The sequence below is a fragment of the Nipponia nippon genome, unplaced genomic scaffold, assembly GCF_047370975.1.
Source record: "Nipponia nippon isolate SJK-2023a ecotype South Korea unplaced genomic scaffold, ASM4737097v1 scaffold_9, whole genome shotgun sequence".
Taxonomy (NCBI): domain Eukaryota; kingdom Metazoa; phylum Chordata; class Aves; order Pelecaniformes; family Threskiornithidae; genus Nipponia; species Nipponia nippon.
In genome coordinates this window covers 8,233,892-8,248,101 of record NW_028262413.1, presented here as the reverse complement: position 1 = coordinate 8,248,101, position 14,210 = coordinate 8,233,892, and the positions used below count along the sequence as shown (strand labels likewise).

At 45.6% G+C, this 14,210-nt stretch overlaps 1 long non-coding RNA gene across 1 annotated transcript; it reads left to right on the top strand.

The window, feature by feature from the left end:
• The first annotated feature begins 9,178 nt into the window (after positions 1-9,178).
• Positions 9,179-11,472, top strand: LOC148050087 (uncharacterized). Its single transcript, XR_015701701.1, has 4 exons — positions 9,179-9,316; positions 9,982-10,091; positions 10,743-11,002; positions 11,124-11,472. It is a non-coding gene; the product is annotated as an uncharacterized LOC148050087 (long non-coding RNA).
• Positions 11,473-14,210: the final 2,738 nt, after the last annotated feature.

Genomic DNA, 14,210 nt, shown 5'->3' with positions numbered 1-14,210 from the left:
AGCGATGCCTCCCAACCCAAACTACTCTGAATCTGGAAGCTGATCAGCTCCTCGACCACTTGAATCATAGAAAGTGTTTGGCTGCCTGGGCAGCCCTGGGGTGGGAGCCGTGCCTCTGGAGAAGCCAAGGATGGAGAGCACTGGCTGGAAGGCGTATGGCAGCTTGGCTCTACCTGCCCCAAATACAGGTGCGTGATGTGCTTTTGGTGCTGCCAGGCAGAGCAGCCTTTGGTGCGGTTTATCACAGGGATTTGAGAAAATGATACTCAAGAGTTTGTGCAAATTATCAGGATGCTGGGAAGCTGTTCTGACACCTGATGAGCCACTGCTCCTCTGCTCTACAAATGCTCTATATCTGCTTACCCTTTGCAAAGAGACACCAGTACAAATGAGTCTGATTTTGTAAAGTGTGCTTTTTCTGTAGGCATTCAAGCTGCTTTGGGCTGCATGATTATGAGACCTGAGTCTCAGCTCCTGCTTTGCTGTCATCGTCAGCATTCATAACCATTGCCTGAGAAGCACTGGGCAGTGGGAATCGAGCCCCGGTGCAGCTCCAGGTGATTGCTTTCCTCTCCTGGAGCCTCCACACACCCTGCATGAAGGTCATCATGCAGTGATTGCCCCTCCACTGGACAGCCAGGCAAGTAAGGAAGGCCGTGCCTATCATTTAAATGAGATGCTGGCTCATCTGAGGTTCACAGTTCTGCCACAAGGTTAATTAGCTTTCTTTAAATAAATATGGCAGTGAAATCTTCCATTCTTTTCTTTGGTATACTGATAGAAAATTCAAGGAAAGGAAAACTGATATGAATTCACTCTTCACAATTGCACTACTATACCTGGAAAATATTGGCTCTCTAGTATAAACCTAGTGCAGATGCAGATAAGCCAGAGTCGCTGATGAAGTATGGACAGCAGAAGGCTTATCTGCATGGGGGAACAGCTTGACCAGCAAACCACTCCTCACATAACCAAAGTCTAACCAGTTCTGCAAGGTGGAGAGGTGGCCGTGGCAGGATGAAGGTGCAATAAAGTTCAGACAAAAAGCCATAACCATCCAGAGGTTTCTTTTTTAGCTGTGACTAATCTAAGCTGGGCATGCATGGAGCGAGGTGACGTGCCAGCACCTTCCTGGGACCCCAGCCGCTGCAAGCTGAGCACACTTGCGCGGAGCGTCAGCTGGCTGGGGATTTGCAGTTGCATAATGGGATGGAGCATAAATAGGAGTCCTGACATTATCTCTGGAGACGGCGTCAGAACTATTTGACACCTTATCAATTCATAACACATCCGCTTTCAAAATGCTCCACGTGAACCAGGAGCTTTACATATGAAATGCGCTCAGAGTAGCTATCACGCGTTTCAGCCATCGAACGCTGTGCCTGCTATCCAGTTCAGTGTGAGGCAGTCCTCTGTAATGTTGTGGTTTTGGCTATTTGTTCTGACTTTCCCTACATGAGGGAATCACTGCAGCTTTCATACTATAGTGGCTCCTCCAGCACTGGCTCTCGAGACTCTCTCCACTCACCACCTCCGTCCAAAGGTCCCCGAGCAGGAAAGCATCCCCCGAGCTGGTGGCTGGTGCTACAGCACCGCTGCAGGAACGGGCTCCCGCCTTGCCAAGGAATGAAAAAGGGAGGGAGATCCATTTTCTGCAGTGAGCTCACGTTCTGAGAATGGGCCATGGCGGCTCATTGCTAACATATGCAGCTCTAGACTATACACAGGCAGGGCTGGGGGGGGGGGTGCTGGGGATTGCCTGCAATCCCAAAGAACAAAGCACAGAGGTTTACAGTGGGGTGACAACGGCGATTACACCTCCTCATACTGCCAAGAGATCAGACACCAACTGGTCAGATGTTAACACTGAGAAGTTTTAACCAGGCACAGTGCTTTGAAGTCTTTTCCTGAGCTCTGAGTGTATTTTTTTTAAAGGCTAAAATACACTTTGAGTGCTGTGTTGTCATTGCAGCGTCCGGTCCTGCCGTAGGACATGCCAGTGTCCCAGAATAGAAGGCATATTTTTTTTGCTGAGGTTTAGTTTCTGAATGAGCAAAACATCAAACATCTTTTATTGCTCTCTACATCTTATCGCTTTCTACAACTACCTGAAAGGAGGTTGTAGCGAGGTAGTAGTTGGTCTCTTCTCCCAAGTAAGAAGCGATAGGATGAGAGGAAACGGCTTCAAGCTGCACCAGGGTAGGTTTAGGTTAGATATTGGGAAAAACTTCTTCACCGAAAGGGCAGTCAGGCACTGGCACAGGCTTCCCAGGGAAGTGGTTGAGTCCCCATCCCTGGAGGTATTTAAAAGATGTGTAGATGTAGTGCTTGAGGACATGGTTTAGTGGTGGACTTGGCAGTGCTAGGTTAATGGTTGGACTTGATGATCCTAAAGGTCTTTTCCAACCGAAATGATTCTATGATCAAGCAATTGCCATAAAGCTTTTCTCTGGGTAATGTTCTTGTCCTTCTAGATTTGGGTGACTGACACAGTCTATACTGGCTGAGGATTAAAGGAGTCTTTGGGTCTGGCTGTAGTTTCCTTCCACCCTGTCCTGGCAAAATAAAGCAAAGACAAATGTGACATCCTGCCCCGTGCCGTAGGTAGGGGAGCAGTTCGGGGACTCGGAGGCAGGCAGACTGGGGGATGCTGGGCTGGGCTGCCCCTGCAGACGGGGCCAGGCTGAGTCCATCCTCCCTGGCTGCAGTGCATGGGGGAAGGAGTGGAAACTGCAGTGGAAACTGCAGCTGCGCCATGCTGGGCACCAGAGGGATCCTGGCAGAAGGACTGGCTAAGCGCCCCGAGGATTTCCTGGGAAGGACCATACAGTCTTTGGAAGGCTTTTAGGACGTGTCAGATTAATGTCTATTGGGAAAGTTGAGGTGTAGCTGATCCTTGGGACAAAGGTGTGCTAGCATCCAGAAATGCTCAGCTGAGGTCCTTCCCAGCTTTTTTGTCCCTATGAATCTCCAGCCACGATCTCTTCCCTCTTTTGTGATGTGACTGGGTCTAAGCCCATGAAGAAAACATGTTCTTTATGGCCTCAGACTGTTTTGCAGAGGTTTTACTAGGCTCACCCTGTGCACATGTTTATCTCCTTGTGACGGCACTGCCATGCTGAGCATTTTCTTCATGCTCCTCTGTCCCCAGGGGAGGGCAGCCGGGGCAGAGGGATGCTGGGGATGACGGGAGCTGTGAGCCCATCCCAGGAGCCACTTCCCTCTGCACTTTGGCAGGTAGGCAGTGGTGAAGCCAGGAAAGTAGAGAAGATGGACGTGTAAAAAGCCAGACATGGTTTATGCCCAAAGGTCAGACAGAATCAATATGTTCCCACAGAGCATATTGCATCTAATCAGTGTTTTCTGGTGGAAAATTTCTGATGCGCTTGAAACCTAAGGTTGGGTTTATTTGCAAATGCCTAGTGAGTGATAAGCAGGTGATTTAGTACAACATTTATTTTGCACTGGAAAAAGAAATATATTAAGGCTAGTGTGATTTTTTTTCTCTGTGATGTTGAGAACAGTGACTGCCCAGCAGGTCATGGCAGAAGCTGTGTCTGCTCTACTTCTGGGCCAATTGTTGCGGGTTTGCTACTGGAGATGGCAAAAAATAACCACCGTTAATTAGAGTTGGGGAGATGCCAGTTCTTGATTTGGAATAAAACCGAAAGTGCTGGGAATTTTTAGAGAAAGCTTTTTCTTGCAAAACAATTGAGATTCACAAGTCACTAGATCACAAATCTAGTGGTGCTTACAGGAAACAGTAATAAACCCCCTTAGCTAGGTGGGAAAAAAGCTTCTTTTTTAGTATGCTGTATTCAGCTACTTCTAGATGAAGAAGTTGAACAGATTTACCAGCAGAATGAAGAGCCTTTCCTTGCTTTTATGCTGGACTGTGTATGCTATTGCAAACTGCTCTTTGTACAGTAAGCTAAAGAAAATTTCTGTAGCATGAGGGGTTTAGAGATCCAAGACTTTCATCTTGTCCTGAATCTGCTCAAAATATTCCACATGAAAAAATGAAGCATTAAAAAAATCACTGCTATGCATAATAAAACCACTACAGAAATTATTTACACTCAAATCTGTAAAAATCAAACCAGAGCCAAGAGGACACATTTTAGCTGTATGGAAGTAAAATTATTTGCTAACTCCCAGACGAAGGCGGTGAACGGAAACAGAGCAGGTTTTGCACAAAAATGTGTCAATATGATCAAAATGGCAGTTTTTGCTGAAAACAGAGAAGCAGAAACTCTGCTGGGAAGTTCTCGCCCAGCTGTGAAGCAGGAGGCTCAAGGCAGCACTCACAGTGCCACCACCACTGGTGCACGCTTTGCTCTGCTCAATCACATCAGGGAGAGCCAGGACAAAATCATTAGTCCATTTCTTTCGCCCTGCGAGGTTGTTGGTTATAAGTGGGAGGAACAGCCCAAAACTTCACCCCTGGGCCCTTCCTGGCTGGGAGCCCCTCTGCGGAGATGCCCTCCAGGGGTGGGCTCCCTGCGGTGGCCTCGCTCGTGAGACCTGGCCCATTGGAGTGGTAGCATGCATGGGCCAGGAGGGACAGGGAAGGGGACACCTCCTTTCTCTATTCACTTTCCTTCCACTGATTGCCTGGCGCCATCCTGCACTGAGCCCCACCTTTGCTTTTCCAGTGAATTAGAGAATCTGGGGGGAAAAGTGCTTGCTCTGAATCTCAAGGTGAGAATTGCACTTGGCGTTAGCTCTAAGATTAAAAACAAAATATACATCCGCCCCGAGGAAGGGCTTTTTCCAGGCTGCTCCATAAAGCTTCTGCAATGCTGCTTTGGAGACTCTTGTCCCCTCCACGATGCAGTGAAAACCATGCATCCTTCTGCAAAAGGGGGACGGTGACTAGAAGTCATTAGCGGCTGCCATGCCCCAGCCCCATCCGCCAGCCCAGCGGTGCTCAAACCTGCTGCGACTGCAGCTCGTTCTTTGGGGTTTGCATGGCTGTGCAGAGGGGCTTGTTGCTGATGGTCCATCTGGGGTTTCTGGCAAGGGGTGGAGGGAGGCTTAGCCCACTCACGAGCTCCTGCCTCCTGCTCTCCCATCACTGTGATGTGCGGGGTCCCAGTGGCTCCCTAAGAGATATGGGGAGAAGTCGGGTCTAGGGCCATACTGGGGGGAAGATGTAGCCCCTCTGCACAGTCCCTGCAGGGCAGCATGTGCCCCCATGCTGCACAGCCGCCCCAAGGAGCCCGGCTGCTCGTCCTGCACCAGGGTGGCACTGCAGCAGCGAGGCCACCCCAGGGAAAACCAGCCAAACTGGGAGGGCTTGGGGGTTTGATTTCCACCTGAGTCCCAACACCTGTGTGTAAGTTTCAGTCCTGACAGCCTCTGCAAGATGCCTTCGGGAGATGCCCCTTGGTCTGGTGGGAGAAGCTCTCCTCCCCACAGGCCTTGAGGTGTGCCAGTGCTCGATAAATGTAATTTGGTCCAAATTTACTGCAAGACACCGTCTCTTCAGAAAAGCGTGTTTACTTTCCTTCTGGCAGTGACCCGGCAACACGACACTACAACTGCACAGAATTGCAAGGGCAGTGTATTAAATTATTGCTGCTCCTTCGACTGACATGCAGAATGGGAGTTACAACTGATCTGTTTTTCCATGGAAATCTATTGCATTTAAGTATATCTAATTGAGTAAATCTTATCTGTACACAGGGACTGCTTGTCCTATTGCCTCTCTGTCGCTCTGGGATTGTATTAAGGTGCTTCATCATGCCCAGAGTATGTACCCTTATAGACCCATTTGTGTATCCCAATTGCAGCAAGTTTTCTATGACCATTTCATTCAACCTCCTACTGGCTGTGCCTACCAAAAAATAAAAACTAAAAGCAGCTCCTCCAGCCTCCATTCTGAGCTCTCAGTTTTGTTGCAGGCCCCAGAAAACTCAGCTTTATACCTCTTATTTCAGCCAGGCACCAGTCGGCTGATTACCTTCTGCATAGAGCACAGTCTCTTCTCCCAATTACCATGACTGTTGGAGCTTTAAAGTTGATAATTTTATGTTGTTGGAATACAAATTGATGATTAGAAATATTAATAATGACTGCTTGACTTTATAATTAGCCATGTATCTATATTGCATTCAAGAGCTGTTAGTCTTCAATGAGCACATTCCAAATAATCCATTTATATTTAAATAAATTGACATGCAATAGCTATCTTAATCAATCTAAATCTAATTCCTATTTAGGAGCCTCTGCTTTGCCACTTATTATTTTTCTTAGAATAGCAGCAGTTGAGTTTGGCGGACCACAGGGTTTGCTTGGGATTGGGAGCCCCAGAAGGGCCGAGTGGAAGTGTGGGCATTGGTCTGCTCCCCTTGCAGCTTCCCCGTCCATCAGCTACAGGGAAATTCAGATCATGATAGTGGGACTGTAGCATTGGTGGGGCAGAGGTTTGTGTCTTCTGTCACCTGCATGAATTATTGAATGTCTCCAGCAGTTACTAAGATTCCTTGAATCTGAGATAGTTAAAAATTAACTTTCATTTTTCCATCCATAAAATTTAAAATTATCTGCTAATATTTATAATAGCTTGATTTAAGTTTGTTGGTCACTTTATTGATTTACTAAGGTGAAGGCTCTCCTGGCTTATTATCACACCTGATCAAGTTCCAGGTAATAGGTGTATGAGGGAGCTTCACAGCAGTCAATGACAACGTGCAGATGAGATGATTGCAGACAGCTGGGAACTTCAAGCTGAGTTTGTACTACAAAGTTTGGATCCTGTCAGTCCCAGGCAAGTGAGTTCTGTAATTCAATTACCCACCCATGAAGTGAAGATTATAATTCTCTGGATCTTGAAACTTCTAATAATTTACCCATTTGGGGCAAATACTTGAATGTGAGTAAGGAACTGCATATCATGCCTGCTAAAAATCAGTTACCAGATTCTACTGGGAGAAGGAATTGCATTTTTATGCCTTTTTGGACAGTCACCCTTAGTTGTTCTTTGCTTATTTGTGTGGATATTGAAGAGAAGATGACTGCATTGTTTCTGCAGACGAAAGGACCAATCCTCAGCTGGTGGACGCTCTGTGTGACATTGGCACTCAGGGAGTGAGAACGACAGTGATGAGTTTCTCTTTTGGGGGGGCTGGGGCTTTTCACTAGCAAAAGAGAGGTGTCCTTTTTATTGAGCACTGTCAAAACCCGAGGAAATTATTCCTCCCTAGAGGACCAGAGTAGGTGTGAATATATCTGCAGTGAGCAAAGACTTTGAATCCCCACCAGGGAGTTCCTGAAGGTGATGAAAATACTGTTTTCAACTGTTCTGCAATGTTTTTATCCCCATGAAGCTCCTATCAAACCGATCACACAAAAAAGACACGTCTTGCTGCAGACTGATCTTATTTCTCTGTGTCTTCTTCTTAGTGAAAATAAATAAACAAAATAATAACACACACATACCTCCAGCTTATGATGCCAACAGAGATTGCTAAACCCACAGTGCCTGGGGCAGTGAGGGGGAGTCTGGGCGTGTTGCATGTTGTGCTGGGTGTGTTACACGCTGTCCCCAGCCCCAGGCGGTCACCGAGAGACAAGTCAGAAAAAGTAAAGGGAAGAGAAACGGAGGTACCAACATGGATGTGGCTGGTAGGTCAGCCCTGCCTGAGACCTGGGCTAGCTGGAATGGCAGGAGACCTGGGGGACGCCGCTTTGCTAACTACAGGTGTCTGGCTGCAGAGGAGGTTTGTCTGGCTGCGGTGTCCTGGCTGCTGGCTCTTGCTAGGGGACACCCCACCAGATAGATGGAGCGCTGTCCTTCCCCAAAATAAGGCAGGTGCCTTGCTGGGCAATGCTCCCAGCTCCCAGGGACTCTGTAGCATGAGCAGCGCTGGAGTTGCCGGAAAGGAGCCGAAAAGCTGCCAACCCTCGGCCGGGATAAGGAGAGAGAGCCCGCGTGGGGCTTCGTTAATAGGGAGCCGTTAGGGGTTGCTGAACAAAAGGACTTGTCCTGCAACGGTACAGTAGGCAGGGAGAGATTTGGTTTATTTGACTGTGTTTCAGCCAGGTCTGGTGGGTTTTTTTCCACTTTGAAAGTTCCTTTATTCTCATTTGTGCTTCCACATAACAGCTGCGGTGTTTCAGGGCTCCTGGGGTGTTTTTGTGCACACAGTGGAGAGGGGTCCGGATCGGGGCTGGGATGGGTTCACACCACACGCCAGAAAACTTCCCCCAGCCCTGTCCAGTGAACTTTAAACCTCCTATAGCCCAGATCAACACCTAAAATTACTGCAAGGTGCCACAGCAGGAGAGCAGAAAGAGCGAAATGCAGCAACAGTTTTATACAACTTTACTGGTAGGGGGAATTTGTTAGGTGAGAAAGGCCATGTGATAAGAGAAGTGGAAAAGCCCCAGTGGCTCTGTCAAATTTCACCCTAGCATGGGGAGAGGCTAGGAATAATACATGTTTTATACAAGTTTTCATTGTTAGTTTTTCCCAGGCAGATTCTTTATCTGGTGGGGTTTTGTTCACTAAAGCTGTTTGATGTTGTCTTTAATTTTCCCCAGTCATTCTTCCTTTCCAATGGTCTGTTGTTGTCCACCGTTATTACCTGGAGTCATTTGAGTGACATCTGGTTTTACTTCTTCAAAAAATTCTACTACCTTTGCTAAAGGATGGATCACATCCCATTTAAAGTCAACAGAAAGACTTCAGTGAGCCCCAAACTGGACCTGAAATTGTTGCTTCCTTTCAGGTTTCTCAATGTGATATTTGCCTGCTAGGAACCACCATTTGCAGGCAGTGTTACAGCAGTATTAATCTCTCACTTGTGTGCTGTGCAGCTGGCATCCCAGTGCATCCCGCAGAGCTTTACAAAGCACCCGGAGATATCAACTCACTCCACTTGCTGTAGGTGTCATTTAGACAGCAGCGTTACACAACAGTCTGAAAAGCAAAGGAAAGTACTGTCCTAATGGGAAGATAGGGAGTGTGCAGGCTAGATTAATACCCCAGGTGTGAGAGAAGTACCCAGACGATGTTTGGGGATCACCTGTGGTTTTACTGCCTGGAGTATCCCAAATGGGCAGTGAAGCTCTGCATCGGAGCTGCACATTGTGCACCAGCTCATCCTGGGTGCAGTCTTCCAGTCCTGCTCTTTGACAGCTAATTTGGTGCCTTTTTCTTCCTTTAATTACAGCAATTCATCACACTCTCTGCTAGTTCATCCTCTCTGATATACTGGGATAGTGAATGTCATTTGTTCAGGTAGGACAAGGTGAAGCTTGCCTGCTGGGAGTAGTGATTTTTCCTTAAGGACCTGGCAAATGCTCTCAGGTAAGTGAAGTCTTTGGGTTATTTTAGGTCCCTTCTGCTTCCTTTTCTCCTGTTTTTGCATGACCATTCCATAGATTCGGTTCCTGATTAGCCAAACTGCATCAATTGTGGGTCTGTTTGGGGAAACTCAAGTTCTTCTTTTACCTTCGGCTGTATCAGAAGAGAACTGTGTGTTGTTCCTGTGGGGCTGGAGTACCACCTGTGTTCAGGCGGCAGCTCCATCAGTGGGACATTTCAAATGGGTACTGATCGTTCAGAACAGCCTGGTCTCCTTAGCTCTTCTTTAAGGATCTCACAATACCAGACGTCTCACAGGATTTGGATGAATAACCTCCATTCTAGCATGTCCTATTCGAAAGTTGCCAGTGACTCTTCCTTGGTTGTTAGTCACTAATTTAAGATCTGAAGGACTTGTTGCTCGTGATAGTGGTGGGGTGATTCAAGGTTATTTAGTTGTGGTGTTTCATGAGAATCTCAGCTTTCATTAGAGGAGAGGAAAGAAGTAAATATTTAGTGCACTAATCAATTCCAAAAAGAAAGCTGAACATACAAAGCTGCTGGGCCAAAATTCAGAAGGCAAGTTAAGACTCTGTCACCTTTAAAACTATATTATAGTTACTATTTTTAGATATCATGACATTTTTAATGAACTTCTGAATTTTTAGAGCCTGGAGCAATTCAGCTGGGAAGAATTATAGTTTTAAGCTGCAGCACACCTTTGGAATCTTCCCTGGTTTAGCTGAGAGGGAAGAGGATGCACTAGGAAGCTGCGTATGTATGTATTTTTTATACGCTTCATATATATATATATATACACATATTAGGACATCCATTTTACTTTAATTGTATGTGTCTTGCTAACTGGACAGTTTGCAAGGATCACATCATAACCCAAGAAGATAAAAAGTTTAAGAGTAATGGTACAAATATACTGTACATTTTACTGGTTCAACAGTCATAATATCTGCATCATATAAAAATAGTTATTTAACAACAACTGTTTCTCCCACAGCAATTAAGAACCTATGAAAGTTGAAAGATGATGAGCATCATATAATTGGTTTGTGCAGAGTCTAATGAGACTTCATTTTCTCAGTAAATAGACTATTCTCTTTCTTGAGAATAGTAAGAATAACTGATGATAAATATTTATAAGTGAATCTTATCTTTCTTCTGTCATGGAGTCTTCATCAACAACCTACACTTCAAAAAAAAGGTACTTACTTACATTAGAAATGCAGCTTATTTAATACAGTTTAGTATTTGTACTGCAGTGATGGCTAGAAGACCGAATCCAAGATCTCGTGCCTCCCATGCCAAATTGCTGGTTGCTCAAATCAGGCTATAGTGAGAGACAGAGTCACTCCAACGGTGCCCTGGTGTCTAAACCTGTCGCAGAAAGGTGTCTGGATGTCTCCCTCTGCAGTGCCCTGATGGCCATGAGAGCAGCATGAAGAGCACTCAATCATCCATAGAGGCCATTTCATCTGAGGATAATGGTCAACCAAGGCATGAGAGCTGGACACTGCTGGGAGCAAATCCTGGAGTAATGCACTGTGAAGCAACAGAAGCAATCTCAGGGTTACATATGGCTTTTCTTAGCTACTTGCACAGCTATTTACTGTGCTTTGTCATCAAAGTGGCTTGGACGCTACACAGCACAAGTGATTTGTAGCAGGGCAGCAGGTAAGTGTATGTATCAGGAATGAGTCAGCTACAAGATGTCTTTCAGCAAGAAAAGTTTTTCTTCAAAGCTTTGTTCCTTAGTCCAATTGTACACAAGTTTTAACAAAAGACACCCGAACAGTTTCCTCTGTAGACAAAAAGCCAAATATCCTGTTTGGGCTATGCTCCCAATCGTCTACATTTTGACGTGAAGCACAACATCCTTGGAGCTGCCACGCGTGGTGAGACGGAGCAAGGTGGGGGTCCCAGGCTCCAAGAGCCGTCTCCCTACTCTGCTGCCTGCAAGGTACCCCATGGAAGCATCAGGGTTTTTGAGAGAATTTTGGAACCTAATTCTAAATAATGCATCCTCCAGTTGCTGCCTTATTTTATTTCTGCAGCTCTCCTTAACGTTCCTTATTTGAGTTTTGGGGGATACATTTTTCTGTAGTAATTCCAGTCACTACCAGAGTGACCACCTGAGAGCTGTTTTGGCCATGGCGTGAGCTGTGCATGTGCTGGCTGAACCTGTTTTATCAACGTGGATTGTACAATGCACTCACATAAGATCTCTTGGCCAGCTCAGTTGACATGTGCTACGATAATGGTCTGACTGCAAGTAAAATAATGCATATATATTGATATTTCAATTATTTTTTAAATTGTACTTGCTGAGATCCCTGTGCATGACTTGGGCATTAAAGTATGGATTGTATCTGTTTCTGAGAACACATAATTTTGTCTGTTCAATGCATATAATAGCTTATACTTCCATCCTTGGGTAATTGCCTCTGCTTTAAAGAGTGACCCTAAATTGTATTTACACAATAAATAAATGTTCACTTCTTATGGAGAAAAGATCACTCCAAGGAATCTGCGCAAGTGCAATTTTCTCTGCTCTTCTTCCATGGTCTCGATCATAAACAAGTAGCCGTGAGTGCTCATGGGACAGTGCAACGGCTTCTACGAAGCAGTTGCTTTTACAGCCCTTTTATGGTTAGGGTGTTGAGGAATTAACAGCTTGAAATAGAACCAATGGTGGTTGTAAATACATCTCTTAACGTGGACAGATCTTCATTTTTTTCCCGGAGACCAGGTGATGGCAGAACAGAGATTCCTGAAGAACCTCCTTTTGAAGGTAAAAGTGACCTCCTTTCAGCAACATGATAATGGGTATCGTGTGGACAGCTGCTGTGACTGCAAGGCAAGTTTCTTTATTTAAGGAGGAAGAATTCATACTTGTCACCAGGGAAAATTTTAAATGCACAAGTGTCTCATGTAGTACGAAATACTACTGTACTCTTTCCTGAGGCATATGCTTAGATAGGATTTTCTCAAAAGAAAACGAGGCGGGAACATTGCATGCCAGATATCTTCTTAAACATACTTGCTAAACAAGGTCATGTTAATTCATCTGGGTTCAAAACAATTTCACTTATAGGATCAGGGATTATTATTTCACTGAGAGTGAATAAAAGGTGCAGGTCTTAAAAGCAACAGATGAATATTTTTTTAGTGATATTCTGAATGGAAATTGTATTCTCTTCTTAAAGGAAATCAAATGAAATAAAGCATTATGAGTACTGCTGACCTGTACCTCTGCTGAGACCAGGGACATGGGAGAACAGAGAGTGAATGGTTTAACCTCTGTCTATTCCAATGTTATGATAAGACTGGAATAGCAAACACTGTTCTGCCTTCCACATCTCGGAAAAGATGTTGCGAAACTGGAAAGGATGCTGGAAAGAGCCATAGTAAAGATATGATGATGGGAAAATGTGCCTTATGGTGTGAGATTTACAGAGCTCGATCTGTTTGGCTTATCAGAAAGATTTCAGCTTAGATTTGATTACAGGGTTTACCTATCTTCATTAGAAATAAATATTATATAGGTACTATTCCATCCAGTGTTTAAAGGCATAGCAAGAACCCGTGTTTGGTAGTTAAACGTAGACTCATTTATGTTTTAAATAGCACACACATTTTACTGTTGACATGGTTAGCCACCAAGCAAAGAAAACTTTTAGGTAGTAAATAGTCCAATTTTGATGCCTAAAATCATGGCAATGAGCTGCTTGAAAGTATGCAAGCATAAGTTGGCAGCCAGTCCCTCTCCAGTGGAGTGACCAGACGAGGGTCTCCAGCCATAGGGGCGATGCCCCATGCGAGGTCTGAGCACTCAGCTGAGCCCTCCGTGCGTCTGTCCACAGACTGCGGCCGTGTCCATGTGTGCACCCAGTCCGGCTCTGCGTGGACAGGGTTACAGCAGAGGGTGCTCTGAGCTCGCCTTGGCGGGGCAGCCCACAGCCCTCCGCTGTGGCTCCCCGGGAGAGGCAGAGGAGTTTCCTCTGCAAACTGTCCCAGGAGCAGCGAGCTGGCAAATGGAGCCGGGCAGGCGTTCTCTGGTCAGGCTTGTGAAGGCTCTTACGCCTGTGAATGAAATCACTGAGCAAAGGCAAGGTCCTTGAGAGCTGTCGCTGCCCGGTTTTTTGGCTGGGAAGCTGGAGCAGCGCTGTGTGTGCGATTCCCACCGAGGGTGGTTATGTAAATACCGCTCTCACGATAGTTAACTAACAGAATTAACTCGGCTGGGAGGCAAAGGCAATGTTCCTCTAATTTTTCCTCCACTGTCCTTTCCCCACCACGCTGTTGGTAAAAGGACATTCTTGTATCAAAGCTCTGACAAGACTTTTAATCAAAATAATCCACTTTAGAATAATTTCTCATTTATGCTTCCTGTTTCCCTTTCTCTTTTTTTTTTTTTTTTTCCTTTTAACTTCTCTCACTGAAAAAAAGCAAAAAGGGCAGGGAGGAACATGGAAAAAAATATACTACTCATTTCCCGGTTTTGTGTAAAAAAAAAAAAAAAAAAAGAAGCACTGCTTGTGAAAATTTCCCATTTCAAAATCAGGCCCATATCTGGGCTTGGGACAGAAGTCCTGCAGCTCACTCCAGCCAGTTCTCATAGCCATTTTAAAAGACTCTGTTAATATTCAAGCTAAAGATGGAATATCACCTCCTTCCTGAAAGAGGAAGGGGAGCAAGCTTGGATGACACGGCAAAGGAGCACGTGGGAAGCAAATCATTGCTTCTTTTCTCTTCCAGAGGACCCACCCTGCAACATGGTTTTAGGGATGGAGGGAGCAGAGGGGATTCTTGCAACAGCCCCAGCTGCTGCTGGGCCTGCAGAAAAAGGCAATGGGTTGGGCAGAGAGAGAAGTCAGTCCAC